The following is a 16,467-nucleotide window of genomic DNA, read 5'->3' on the forward strand; positions in this document are numbered from 1 at the left end:
TACTCACCTTGATCGTTGTACCACGAGTTATTTCATCAAAACCTATTCACTCATTTAGAGACTTGTTCGTCAAATTTCCACACAAATAGGTTTATGTGTCGCTTGTCGACTCTTTCGAAGGTTTTGCTTAATCACATTTCTTATCCTTCATCTTTTCTAATGTCCGTACTCATTTTCTTTTCCAGATATCGTCGCACTAGACTAATTTGTAATGTAGTCAGGGTTTGTCTATTCTTTGACAACATTCGTACCCTAATCTCCGCTTCGCTTCATGCATTCCGTTTAGTAAAACCTTCCATCTATCGCAACATTAGTCGCCGGGACTCAGCTCTTGATCAAAATGGTCACCAGAGAATAATCATACACATACATATACGTTTCCCACTATCTTACCTGCAAATGTCTCCAACCGCTTTTCAAATTCGCCCCAAATTTCCGAGCGGTATTGCACTTTTTCCTTTCACCCATTTAGTCCGCCTCGGTCTGCGCGACTCATGTGAGGGTACTAGATACTCCACACGTTCTCTTTTCCTTTAGGTTACCCCAAATTTCCATTTATATCTTATACTTACACTTGTGAAAATTTTTGTATCCTTCCTAGGGGGTCACCCATCCCAGAATTGCTCTGGCCCCAGCACGCCTAACCTCGAAACTTTCATGCGTTTTGATGCGTTAATGCTAACATAATTGCGTCGACTGCCCCCACACGACCTTTGTCACGTGATTTAGGGCAGATAGGGGTCTTAGTAAATTTTCGAAAAGTTCCCGTAACGGGCCCCACTCCGGTTTAAACCATACAATTACCATATTGCCCTTCTGAATCTTCAATATTCACTTTCATCTGGGGTTTCTAGATTCACACTGGTGGCGGGGACATCTCAGTCGCCCTTGCTTTTAACCACTGGGTCTTTAATCCTTTTAAAATTGTTCCGTTGCCGTCACTGAATAATATTCTACAGAAATCATACACACATAGGAAATTCTAGGAAACTCATATACTTATAAATGATCAATCTCGGGCCTGACCTGGGGAGCTGCCGTGGGAAATGTGTCCATCATCATCGTCTATCTGCCCCCCACTCGTCTGGCTGCAGCTATTACCTGCATCCGAATCGGAGGAGTATAGGTAGCCCGACAACTCCTGGTTCACTGATGTCCAGGACAAAGGACTGGAGTAGGGCGTAACACTCTCCGGGGAGGCCTGTCTAACATAGTGCTCCACAACAGGAGCTGCTGGCATGTCCCCGGAAACCTCCTCCTCCGGCGTCCCAGAGGAATGCTCTAGTGGATCTGTATCGTGGCTATCCTCCTCCCTGGGGGTAAGAAACTCTGGAGGTATCGTCGCCGGATCCTCCGAAGGGTCAGTATCATAACTATCTTCTCTGAGATCCTCTGCTCTGGGGATCAGAAACTCTGGAGGAATTGTCTCTGGATCCTCCGAAGGGTCTGTCTCAATCGAGTAGCTGGGGCTTTGCTTACTTGGTCCTGGTGATATCCTGGGGGCCTTCTTAGCACCCCTATCCTCATCGTCAGGAGCTGTCCTTTTCATTCTTTGTCAATCTACAGTCACCTGCAAAAAGAGGATCAGAAACAATTTCCCAAATGCTGACACTGTTGCTCGTTGGAGCCTCGCTGTAGATACAACAATTCATAGGAAGAGAAACAGCCTAACCATACAGCTTTATCGCACGATCTAAGATTCAAAGAAAGGGTAACATCCTAAATGTCCTGTAGCCTCCTGTTTATAGATGTGGTGCACAACACACCGATAAACAAGACTCTACTAGACACGGCCTGTAGACATTCCGAGGACAAACCGCTTTGATACCACTTCTGTCACGACCCAACCCCGTAGGCCGCGACTCGTGTCCGAGCAGGACACCTTACGTACCCAGTAACCCCAAACCAACATATAAATTAGATACATAAATATATAAAGTCAAACGGAGTTACAAGCTATCGTACATAAGCAGATGTAGCGCACAGAAGCCGATAAGGCCATCACAGAATACGTATTTCCCAGAACATATACACAACCCACATATGTGTCTACAGACCTCTACGAACCGTAATAACAGAAACATCAGACAGGACAGGGCCCCGTCATACCCCTGAATAGCGTACATATATACAATAGGAGAATACTATACCAAAATATAGGCTCCGGATAAAAGAGCGTTCCAAAATAGCAGAACAAAGTCCTAAGCGGGCGGATCAGCAAACCTGTCGTCTGTACCTGCGCGGCATGAAAACGCAGCCCCCGAAGAAAGGGGGTCAGTACGGAATATGTACTGAGTTGTAAAGCATGAAGTACAATAGACGAAATCATAACCGGAACAGAAAATACAAAGAATGAGTGCAAAGTCCAGGATATCAAAATGTATACTTACAAAACGTAAATAATGCATGCAGAAACATATGCCAAATCCGGCCCCAATACGGGACCCGGTGAACAGAACGTGGCGCCACCCCGTCACTGGCGCCACAACACATCATACTTCAGAGTAGGGAATAGCTCTGTAACGTATCATAACATATCAGATGGCCACATCATATCATATCAGAACATAGGTGTACATGGCACATCATACTCCGGACCCATGTACATGGCATACCTGCCCCCTCACATCGGGCACGGCGAACAATGCAGTGGAATACGCTTGATAACAAATCCTGGCCCGGGCTCAGTGAAGGAAGCATTGAGGCATCCACGAGTGGAGTAGTGAGAAACCTATGCATCATAAAATATTTACAAAGACTCGACAGAATAATCCGAATGACAGGTCATTTAAGAAAGAAATCAGACGATAGTCATAGCACGTACCTTTCGGATGTCGCGGGGGATTATATCGAATTAATGCTTTTGGGATTGTTCGAACATATCAAAATATAAAATTTACAGAATCTCGATAGCATAACTCAGATGGCAAATCATATAAAAGAGATTGAACGGTAATCATAGCGTATGCCTTTCGGATGTCACGATGGTTTATATCAAAATAAGCTTTCTGAAATCGTTTTCATGTTTCAAAATGCATTATGGAACTCAACAAAATAATTCAAACAAACGTCATATGGTAGTTAGAAGAGTAACCAAGAGTTTCCTTTGAATTCTACTTCAGAACAAGTCAAACGGAACAAATCAGAAAAATCCGGGAGTAGTGGGCCCACCTCGGGTCAAACGAGGTGGCGGACACAAAGTATGTGTAATAAACTTTATGGAGTCTCTTATGAGGGTTTTAAGGTAATCGAATTTTATTTACACAAGTTCTAGGTATTTAAACAACTTTCCTAACCATTTGCAACATAATTAGTTCAATTCCACTGAATGGAAAAAGGGGCAAATTTAGACGCGGATTCCGAGGAGTAGAGTAGTCCCCGAGGTCCAACTTCAACCTAATACATCTAGGACATGCCAAGAGAAGGAAAGGGTGAGCTTTACATACCTTTTCCGCTTCTTACGCTCCTCCAATTTCAAGTCCCGAATGCCCCAAAATCTACAATTGGTCACAAATACCAAACATTGATTATAAGTTTTTAAGAATTCAATCTTAACTCAACACTTTTCTACAAAAATTTGGGCAGCATCTCCCCTGTTTATATGTCTAGCCCAGAATTACAATTCAGCAACCAACACATCAACAACAATACCAAATATATTAACATCATTTCCAACACCACCATATGCCGTAAAACATCCCGCACATTATTTTCCAAATTTTCCAACCAACCAATTCGCGATATAATTATTTAATAATTTTATTTCCGTAAAGAAGTCGAAATTAACACTAACAACATCCTCCGCATTTTACAAGTTAAATACATTTTTTTTTCATCCAAAGTTTTCTTCAAACCCCATTCCACAATTCAACCATACCAACAAACGAATTTATCACGCTATTTTCTTCGTTCTAATCCGTTAAAACTCTAAATAAACTTGTTAACAATGAAAAGGAACCTTATTCATACCTTAGGTGCACAGCCGCCACGTCCACCCTCTTCTCTTTAGTTGATTTTTAGCTCAAATCGAAGGCAACGCGACGTAGAACACTTTTTTCTCTTCATGGGCTTTGGGATTCGGGGCTCCGATTTTGGTCAAAAATTGATTTTCTCTCTAGGCTCTCCTCTCTCTTTTTCTCTAGAGTTTTCTAGGTTCTCTTGGTCTGAAAAATGAGGGAGAGAAACCGAAAATTTTAGTTAAAAAGCATGGGTAATGGGCCTGACCCGAATTGGATTCGGGTTGGGCCGGATTTACTGTTCAACTCGACCCTCCTGCCTTAAAACGTTCATATCTCCTTATCCCGATGTCACCTGTAGGCCAACAACCTACCGTTGGAAAGATAATTCAATTCTCTACAACCTTTATTTCTGGGAGTTTTCCCAAATTCCAAAATTATAATGCCGTTTTTGCCCCTCCAAGTTTGTTCATCCGAAAACGTTTTCTTAAATCGTCTTTTTGGAGGGCTTGCACTCATTTTTGGCTTATGGGTCCTTCTTAGGACTTGCTCTAATTCACATGTACTACCCATATATCTCTTCAAATGTATTTTATAAGGTCCCGATGTGTGGGCCCCACCTTAACTTACTGTAACGAGGGTTTCTCGTTAAATAACTTATGAACCAATTCACACCATATTGTCTCCAAATGTCGTATGTGTATATATTCTTAGACTTAGATCACCCAATCTTCATCCTTAATCCTTGTTTGACTTAAATCCTTTTCGAGCTCGTACTACGTCGTCTATGATTTTGTAGCGCGAAATATTTCCGGGTTGTAACACTATCAAATCTCCTACCAGTAGACTGTGGGGGTGCACTCCGTGCTGACTGAGAAGGATGCCTAGTATGCTGTTGAGGCTGCCCGCCTCGAAACTCCCCGTAATAACTAGCTGATCTAGCCCTCTTGGGCTGGCCCCTGTCACGATCTCTATCGAGCTGGCGCCCTCTGTGTCGATCCTCCATCCCCTGCGCATACGCCTGTACCCGAGCGATGTCCATGCCTGGCTGGGAAGCCACTGCCATGCAGCTATCAACCAGATAACGGTCCAACCCCATCACATATCGATGCATCCTATCAGTCATATCAGCTACAATAGTGGGTGCATATCTGGCCAAAGAGTCGAACTCTAGACTGTACTCCCGAACGCTTCTGCCCCTCTGTCTCAACTGTAGGAATCTGTCAACCCTAGCTCGCCGCACCTCTGGAGGCAGAGAATGGCCAAGAAAGGGCTCTGTAAACTCAGTCCACACCGCAAGGGGAGCACCCTCGCCCCTAGACAACTCCCAGGACTCATACCAATTAACAACCACATCATGCAACCGGTATGAAGCCATCTCGACAGACTCAGTCTCGGAAGCTCTGATTATCCTCAACGTACGCTGCATCTGCCGCATAAACTCCTGAGGATCCTCCTCGGGCTTTGACCCGTAAAACTCCAGAGGATTACAAGTCATGAAGTCACGAACCCTTAAACTGTCATGTCTATCCGCATAATCACCTCCTGGCCCAGGCCTGCGAGCCTTCCCTGCTACTAGTCTAATCAGCAACTGTACAACGTCTCTCATAGCTCTATCCTCCGCCCCTGGCTGAGGAGCTGGAGGCTCAGGTGCTGGGACCTCAGGAACTGGCGGTGGAGCCGCCCCCTGACCTGGAGCTGTCGCTGCCCTAGGTTCCTCTGGAAGTGGCGTTGTCGCAGAACTCGCGGACTGGAGCACAACCTCGGGCATGATCTGGGCACGGTCCCCAGTAACTCTCCTAGTCAGGCTAGTGTCCCCTGCTACTGATTTGCCTTTCTGGGCCGCGGTCACTTTCTTCGGAGGCATCGCTGTAAACATAGCAATTTATTAGAGAGGAACCATCCTGATAATACAGCTCTATCGCACAATCTAGATTAAGAAGGAAAGCTAACATCCTAAATGTCCCGTAGCTTCCTCTTTATAGATGTGTTGAACCACACACCGATAAACAAGACTCTACTAGACACGGCCTGTAGACATTCCGAGGATGAACCGCTCTGATACCACTTCTGTCACGACCCAACCAGAGAGCCATGACAGGTACCCAGTATTGGCTACCGAGCATCCCTTATCATACTATCTATCGTTCAACCTGTACTGTCACGACTCAACCAGATGGACACTTATGATACTTATGTTTAGCATATTAAGAGCTTTTATAAATGCAACACAAAATGTTGTATAAAAATGTCACGTATGATGTCACACACAAGCCGGTCATAACTGAACGATAGCCACCCATCACCCACATACATGTCTACAGGCCTCTAAGCGAAACAACAGTGTCATATGGCGGGACAGGGCCCCGCCGTACCCTAATTAGACATATATATATATACAACAGAAGGATCTGTACCAAAAGTATAGGCTCCGGAGCAAGGGAGCACTTGAAAGTAGCAGAATGGATATCCTAGGCTGGCGGGTCACCACAACGAACGTCTGTACCTGCGGGCATGAAACGCAGCCCCCGAAGAAAAGGGGGTCAGTACGGAATATGTAATGAGCATGTAAGGCATGAAATGCAATTAGGTAGATCATAACTGAAATAGTGATTTCAGGAGGCAAGTATGATAATCAAGAAATCGTTGTACCTGTGCATTACGAAAAAAAATCATGCATATCATTATCATATATCGTACCTAGCCCATTATGGGACTCGGTGGATAAAATCATGTTATCATGTCAGCATACTATCATATCATCATGTATATATATATACCGTACCCGGCCCTCTAGTGAGGGACTCGGTGAATAAAGTCATCATATGCCCTCCTGGCCGCCATAACATATCATCATCTCATCATATCATCATGTCATCATATATATATATATATATATATATATATATATATCGTACCCGGCCCTCTAGTGAGGGACTTGGTGAATAATGCAGTGAGACTGTGCACGGTAACATACCCGGCGCGGGACTCGGTGAAAGATGTAACAACAGTATGCACGAGCAAAGTAGTGAGAAACCATATGCATATAAATCAATTTTTGGGACTCAATAGGTAAGTACACTAATCGACACTTGAAGGATCATAAACACGTTTCGAGTCAATCCGAGTTTGCATAAGAAAGTTATGGACATTATTCACTACAGAAACCTCTACGAATGTTTCAAAACAATTCGAGACCGCCTATGAAAGTTAGGGACATTAATCCTTATAGAACCCTTTTAGGAATAGGGACTCTTTATGCTTTGCTCGCTATTCAATCATGCAACAGACTCGACTATACCAAGTATGCTCGTGTCAAGAAGTGAATAAGAATCGTAAATAAGCTCGAAGTTAAAGAATAGAGTTACCCTAGGATGTGTGTCATACCTTACTTAGCTCTAGGACATGCCAAAAGAAAGAAAGGGTAAGCCTTACATACCTTGCCCTCTTCCTAAGCTAATCCAAACTTAAGTCTCGGCTTTCCCAAGATCTACAACAACGTCAAAAGATATCAAACATTAGCTATAGGTATTTAGGAATCCGGTTCTAAGCTAGCAATTTACCTACAGAAATTTGGGCAGTATTTCCCCTATAATTTCCACCAACCCCGAGAATTCAACTCGGCCAAATCATCAACAACAATACCAACAACCACATTAACAACTTCAACAATTAATTCAAAATGCATTCTAACGTTAGCAACCCTTTTCTACATAATTCGATGGCATTTCATTTACATTCCAATTAACCACAACAACCCAACTTACAATCTTCCAAACTCAATAAGAACAACAACAACACATTCCTCGCTTCCAAGTTCATGAATTATACCAACAACCACACGTTAAAAACATTATTCATACAAATATAAGAAACCATGCTAATGTCACATTAACTTCTTCAACAATCCCACAACGATTACAACTTCATTTCAAGCCATCAAACCTTCATTTTTATCATGGAATCCACAACAACAACAATAAACATACTAAATAACATCAATTCATCACATCTTACCAACACAACCCTTATTCGGCCATAACCTACACACACATATTTCATGAATTTCATCCATTTCTACATACTACAACACTCACAAATCATCCCTAACACATAGAAAAGGAGATTAAATCTTACCTTTACCCTTTAACTTCTCAACTTGGCTAGGGTTTATGAGTTGAACAAATGAATGCTTTGCTTGCTCCAACAACTACTCCACGATAATAAAGGCCTTCCAATTGGTTGAAATACTAGAGGAAAATTATTTTTTTTGATCAATTTCTATGGCATCAATTTTCCTAGCCATGGCTGAATACTACTATGTTTCTTTCTTGAAGTTGATTGAATTGTGAAGATGAAGAATGAGTCTTGCTTTGTCATCACTCATCTATATATATAAATACATAGCCCATAAAAGGTGGACACATGCCCTCACTCATGGCTCAAGGCAATTGGCCAAGCCATGGGTGGGAGCCCACCCCAAGCCACACGGCCACTTGTGGCCTTTTTCATTTCATGAAATAATTAACATGAATAAATTAACTTCTAATTTCCCTTAATATTTCCACACCAATAAAATTTATAAGCAACTTGTGCATTAAAACAAAATCGAAAAAAATAGCCTTGTCCTTAACTTGTTGCGATTGGCTTAAAATGTCCCAATGCACAAAATACGGATATAACAATCAACATGGATTTCATGGTGGGATTACCTCGTTCTCGTGGCAAATGTGATTCTATATGGGTGATCGTGGATAGATTGACAAAAGCAGCCCATTTTCTTCCAGTTAAAACCACGTACTCAGCAGAAGACTATGCAAGGCTGTATCTCAAAGAAAACGTGCGACTCCATGGTATTCCATTGTCTATTATCAAGGATAGAAGAGCACAGTTTACAGCTAAGTTTTGGAAGTCTTTTCAAGAAGGTCTAGGCACGCAAGTAACGTTTAGCACGGCATTTCATCCACAGACCGATGGGCAAGCCGAGCGGACTATTCAGACCTTGGAAGATATGCTACGAGCGTGTGCGTTGGATTTCGGTGGTAGTTGGGATGATCATTTGCCACTAATTGAGTTTGCATATAACAACAGCTATCATTCTAGTATACAAATGGCTCCCTATGAAGCTCTATACAGAAGGAAATATAGATCTTCAATTGGATGGTTTGAAACAGAGGAAGTGTCACACCCTAATTCCACTAAGGTGTGATGGGCACCCGGCCCCACATCCGGAGCCGACCGAACCCACAGACTTTTGGGACACACAAAATCTTATTAAACTTATAAATCAAATAAAGAGAAAATACATAATAACCTCTTAAAATATTCTTTTCGATGCTTTCCAAATCAAACAGAATCTGTGATCACATAGAATTTAATACATAATACTGAATGACATATCGGCTGACGAAGCCGCTTTACACAACTGACATACTATACCCACGACCCTGTCTGCAAAGTCTCTAACATCAATCTAGAAAAGCATAGCGTACAAACTCTGACTCGGCAGCACTCCAGGAGCAACTAGAGCTTGCCAACTCTGCTGGAACATCCTCCACAATAACTGCACATCATCTGGGTGTACCTGCGCGGCATGAAACGCAGCCCCCGAAAAAAGGGGGTCAGTACGGAATATGTACTGATTATGTAAAGCATGAGATACAATAAACAGAATCATAATCTGAGCAGGGAGTACAGAAAATAAGTGCAATAACAGGAGTATCAAAATGCTTACTCATAAAACATAGGTAATGCAAGTCAGAACATATGCCATAACCGGCCCCATGATGGGACACGGTGGATAGAACGTGGTCGCCACCCCGTCCCCGGCGCCACAACACAGCATAACTCCAGAGTAGAGAATATCTCCATAACATATCATAACATATCAGATGGCCATATCATATCATATCATCAAATATCAGAATATGTGTACATGGCACAGCATACTCCACAACCCATGTACATGTATACCTGCCCCCTCACATCGAGGCACGGCGAACAATGCAGTGGAATACGTGTGATAACATATCCTGGCCCGGGCCTAGTGAAGGAAGCATTGAGGCATCCACGAGTAGAGTAGTGAGAAACTATATGCATCATAAAACTTTTACAAAGACTCGATAGAATAGTCCGAACGATAGGTCATTTAGAAAAGCAATCGGACGAGAGTCGCAGTACGTACCTTTCGGATATTCCGATAAATTATGTCAAAACAAAACTTTTTGAGATCGTTTATACATGTAAAATATATCGTAGGACTCAATGGAATAGTTAAAACAATTATCTTTTAGTAGACAGAACGATAACTAAAGATTTCCTTTAAATATTGCTTGAAAACAAATCTATAGCACAGTAGGAGAGAATTTGGAAATAGTGGGCCCACCTCGGGTCAACTGAGGTGGCGCACACAAATTACGTACATAAAGCTTTATGGAGCCACTTATGAAAGTTTTTGTGTAATCCGGTTCCATTTGGGCAAATTATAAATGTTTAGGCAATTGTCTCAACAAGGCACGAAGTACTTAATTCAATTCTATTGAATGAAAAAGGGTCAAATTCAAACTCAGATTTCTAGAAATAGAGTTGTCCCCGAGGCTCGTATCCAAACCTATTATGTCTAAGACATGCCAAAACAAGGAAAGGTAAAGCTTTACATACCTTATTCGCTCCTTACGCTAATCCAAACCCAAATCCCGTTTCCTTCAAAATCAACAATTGGTCACAATTACCAAATATCAATTATAAGCCTTTAGGAATTCAATCTTAAATCTATACTTGCCTACAGAAATTTGGGCAGCATTTCCCCTATAATTTCAACATCCCCGAGATTCTAACTCGGTCAAAACATCAACAACAACACCAACAACAATACCAACAACTTCAACAATCAATACAAAACACATTCTAACATAAATAGTCTTCCTTTCTACATAATGCAACAACTTCTACTCCAACTTAACACTTTCAAACCAATATCAACGTTTCATATTCATTTACTAATTCAAGATCATTCAAATACAATTCGAAAGCATTTCATATCATTCTACAAAATATACAAAAATTCCACCAAAACCATAATTCACCCGAAAACTCCCCAACTTCCCTAGAAGCAATTTTTAAAGAATTTCTTGCTTCCAAATTCATGAACTATCCCAACAACACACATTCTAACAACGTTATTCTCACATTTAAAGAAACGACACTAACATCATATTGGCTTCCAAATCAGCCCATAACGATTTCAACATCAATTTAAGTTATCAAATTCTCATTCCCATCATGGAATACATATCTACAACAATCAAATTACTATATAGAAATTGTCCCATCCTCTCTACACACAACACACACACACGGCCCATACATATACACACACCCACCATGCAAACTTCCATATTTTCATGAATTCTATCCATTTCTACCTACTACAACATAAACAAACCCTTCATAACATATAAAAAGGGATTAAATCTTACCTTTTCTTCTCAACTTCTCCACTTAGCTAAAGTTGTGATTTTGACGGAACAAGCGACCTATCTTCCGAAACAACTTCACCACGTTGTAGAGGACCCTTGAATTAGTAGGAATACCACAAGAAAATAATTTTTGGGACAAGATTTCAAGTGGCTAGGTTTGCTTGGTCAAGGCCGAATGGCCCTTCTCTTTTCTTCTTCTATTTTTGTCTTCTTGATCTTTCTTGAAATGGAAGAGTTATGGCCCCTTTTTGCTAATTTATCACATGGATTTATTTAACATGGGCTTGGGCCCTTTTTTTAGTGACCATGGCCGAATGGCCCCTATGTTGGGCCTCTTCTACTTTTTTTTTTTATTTTATTTTCAAGCCCAATGGTTCCATAGCTAATCCTAATTCATGAAAACTAATTTTTCCCAATTTCCAATTTTGCCCTTAACCTTCCTCAATATTTCCGCATCCATAACTCTTATAAACAACTTTTGTGCTAATCAAGGTTAAAATGTAGGCTTGCACTCAACCTCCCGCAATTGTCTTGAATTATCCGAATGCGCAAAATGCGGGATATAACATCCTCCCCCCCTTTAGAACATTCGTCCTCGAATGTTAAACTAGCCTTATCGGGACTTATGAGCATTTTTGGAGGGAGTTTTTTTTTTTTTGGTTACCACATATAATTCTTTCATCCACTAATATAGCCAAATAAGGATTTTTTTTTTAGTACCAGTGGGTATAGGAAAAAGGTGGGTTATTCCTTCTTCATCTCCTCTTCAATTCTTTCCTATTATTGTTCCATCATAATACTTTAACGGATGCCACTTTTTTATTACGCAATCTCCTCACCTGACGATACGGCATGGCTATTGGCTGTACCTCGTAGGACGATTCCTTTGTCACTTGGATGTCTTCCGCGGGAAACATTCTGGAAGAGTCACTAATGCATTTGCAAGGCATAGATATGTGGAGCACTGAATGTACCGCCTCTAAGTTAGATGGTAGGTCTAATTCATAGGTAATCTTGCCTACCTTACGAACAATTTGATAAGGTCCCATATATCTCGACTGAGCTTTCTTTTTCCGTCGAATCTCATAACGCCCTTCATATGTGACACCTTTAGAAGTACCTATTCATTGACTTGGACTCTAAATGTCGACGTCGGCCATCTGCGTATGATTTCTGTCAACTCCGTGCTGCTAATAGCCGTTCCCTAATGAGCTTCACCTTATCAATTGTCTGTTGAATTATATCTGTGCTAAGTAATTTAGCCTCGTCACTATTAAACCAGCCCAGTAATGGCGCACACCTCTTGCCATACAGAGCCTTATACGGTGTCTTCTAAATGCTATAACGACGGCTATTATTACCAGTAAGCTCAACAGATGGCAAGTGTCCATTCTTGCTGCCTCTAAAAGCAATGACACGGCTCACAACTTATCTTCTAGCGTCTGGTTAACATGCTTAGCCTGTCCGTCAGTTAAAAAATAATGTTGTGGTAAGACTTATTTGTGTCCCCAATTTCTTCCGAAAAGATTTCCAGAAATTACTATACACTATGCCCTCAGTCCGATATAATACATGTGCAAACCTTGTGAAATCTCACTACTTCCTTGAGGTATAACTTTACCTAGTCCCGATCGTCCTGCTTAAATCATTCCATGATTTCCTTAATTTGACTTGTCATACTTTAAGCATATTACCTTGTATCACTTCTGTCACGACCCAACCCCGTAGGCCGTGACTAGTGCCCGAGTTGGGCACCCTAACGAACTTATCCAATTCGAATCACATACAGATAGCATATACTGGCACAATTGTCACACGCTGCCTTAAATTATATCAAACTATCTCAGACACATTTCAGCACAACCAGATGCATGTACATATATCAAAAGCCGACAAGACTATCAAATGGCACAATGGTCCCAAAACATATAAAAAATGCACGCCGACAAGGCTGCCATAACGAGTAGGATCATACAAACACATCTGAACAAAAGTAGGCACACACACCCACAAATACGTCTACAGACCTCTAAACAGACCAACCGATACATATGGCGGGACAGGGCCCCGCCGTACCCCTGAACAAATGTATACATACACAGCAAACAAATATGTATACCAAAATATATGCTCTGAAATGAGAAGAGTGCTCCAAACAGCAGAAGAGTGTCCTAAACTGGTGGATCACCAAACTGTGCGTCTGCTCCTGCGGGCATGAAACGCAGCCCCCCGAAGAAAGGGGGTCAGTACGAAATATCTGAGTATACAAAGCAGAAAATACAGAAACAAATCTGAGGCATAAACGAAATAGTAGTACAGAACATAAGTATAAATTCAACATATCAAAATGTTTACTTTAAAACATAAGTCATGCGTAGGGTACAGAAGAATATGGTCGCCCGCCCGTCGATGGCGCCATAACACAGCATAACACCAGAAATTTCAAATCTCCGTACCTCTGTCACATATCATAACGCAGCATAACGCCATACACAGCATACCACCATACACAGCATAACACCAAATATAAGTGGAACCCGACCCTCTTGGCGAGTAGCTCGGTGAACCATAAACACAGCATAACTCCGGAGTATATCAAAGTGCGTACGACAACAGAACCGGCCCGGGAACCGGCGAAAGATGTAACAGAATGCACGAGTAGAGTCGTGAGTAGTCATATGCATAAAATCATTATTATGAACTCAACATAAGTAAAATGATCATACTTGAAAATCGAAATAATAGTCATAACATATTCTTTCTAAAGTTCTCCGAATTACATAAAGGAAAGTCGCGGGACCCGCGGACGGGTATTAACCCGAGTCGGGCCCGCCTATGGAAAACATACTCATTATACATCATGCCAACTTGTATAAAAATATTGGAACAATCCGAGCCTTTATGCGAAAGATGGCATTCAAAGATTACGAAATTCTTTAAAGCGAAACCTTTCTATGCAAGGTTCGGAAAGCGATTATTTCAAAGACATAATGGTTTATATTTCATCAAATCATACATAAGAGTGCCAAGGAATATATAAGGATCATAACATGCTCGGATTTCGAATCTTAGAATTTTCCTCAAGGCTTATAATCTAGCCTATCGAAAACTAAGGCATGCCAAAAGAAAGAAGGATTGGGCTTTACATACCTTTAGCGTTTAGTCGTATTATAACTTGTACTTGCTGCCCAAAAACACTTACCATATATCAAGATATCAAGAGCTACAATTAGTCTACAAAGGAATTTAATACGTATTTTGACGCTCACAATCCCTTTCTAACATTGAAACGACGTTTCGTTCGCATTCAAACCAACTAGTGCTACAAGCTAACATTGCTAATCATTCTTTCATATATCAATCCAAACTTGTTTAACATGACTTAGGGGACTTTGGACAGCTTGCACATCATTCAAATCAGTCCCAAACTCACGGCCAAACAGCACATACCACAATACCATTTTCACTTCGCAATTGTCCGGTTTTAACTTACAACGACAACAACACGTTTAATAACATTACTTTCACGATTCTTGGAACTGTTTTAGCATCGTTTTTATTCTTACAACAGCCCAAAAATCATTTCAATTTCAACTTGAATCATTGCACATCACTTTCACTATATGTTCATAACAACATTCAACATAGTATGTAACCTTCCATGTCATCCCTTACCTTCTCCCATAGTATGTAAAGCTCATATAAGGAATTTCATTTTCCTATGACTCAGCTCTATCGCACGATCTAAGACAGCAAGAAGGTCAACAATCCCTAGATGCCCCGTAGCCTCCTGCTTATAAATGTGACGCACTTCACACCATAAACAGTACTCTACTGGACACGACTTTGCAGACAACCCCTAGGACAGACCTGCTCTGATACCGCTTTGTCACACCCTAATTCCACTAGGGTGTGATGGGCACCCGGCCCCACATCCGGAGCCGAGCGAACCCACAAACCTTTCGGATACACAAAATCTTATTAGACTTTTAAATCAAATAAAGAGAAAATACATAATAACCTCTCAAAATATTCTTTTCGATGCTTTCCAAATCAAACAGAATCTGTGATCACATAGAATTTAATACATAATACTGAATGACATATCGGCTGACGAAGCCGCTTTACACAACTGATATACTATACCCACGACCCTGTCTGCAAAGTCTCTAACATCAATCTAGAAAAGCATAGCATACAAACTCTGACTCGGCAGCACTCCAGGAGTAAGTGGAGCTTGCCAACTCTGCTGGAACATCCACTACAATAACTGCACATCATCTAGGTGTACCTGCGCGGCATGAAACACAGCCCCCGAAGAAAGGGGGTCAGTACGGAATATGTACTGATTATGTAAAGCATGAGATATAATAAACAGAATCATAATCTGAGCAGGGAGTACAGAAAATAAGTGCAATAACAGGAGTATCAAAATGCTTACTCATAAAACATAGGTAATGCAAGTCAGAACATATGCCATAACCAGCCCCATTATGGGACACGGTGGATAGAACGTGGTCGCCACCCCGTCTCTGGCGCCACAACACAGCATAACTCCAGAGTAGAGAATATCTCCGTAACATATCATAACATATCAGATGGCCATATCATATCATATCATCAAATATCAGAATATGTGAACATGGCACAGCATACTCCACAACCCATGTACATGTATAACTGCCCCCTCACATCGAGGCACGACGAACAATGCAGTGGAATACGCGTGATAACATATCCTGGCCCGGGCTCAGTGAAGGAAGCATTGAGGCATCCACGAGTAGAGTAGTGAGAAACTATATGCATCATAAAACTTTTACAAAGACTCGATAGAATAGTCCGAACGATAGGTCATTCAGAAAAGCAATCGGACGAGAGTCGCAGTACGTACCTTTCGGATATTCCGATAAATTATGTCAAAACAAAACTTTTTGAGGTCGTTTATACATGTCAAATATATCGTAGGACTCAATGGAATAGTTAAAACAATTATCTTTTAGTAGACGGAACGATAACTAAATATTTCCTTTAAA

This window comes from Lycium barbarum, chromosome 1 (genome assembly GCF_019175385.1).
Source record: "Lycium barbarum isolate Lr01 chromosome 1, ASM1917538v2, whole genome shotgun sequence".
Lineage (NCBI taxonomy): Eukaryota > Viridiplantae > Streptophyta > Magnoliopsida > Solanales > Solanaceae > Lycium > Lycium barbarum.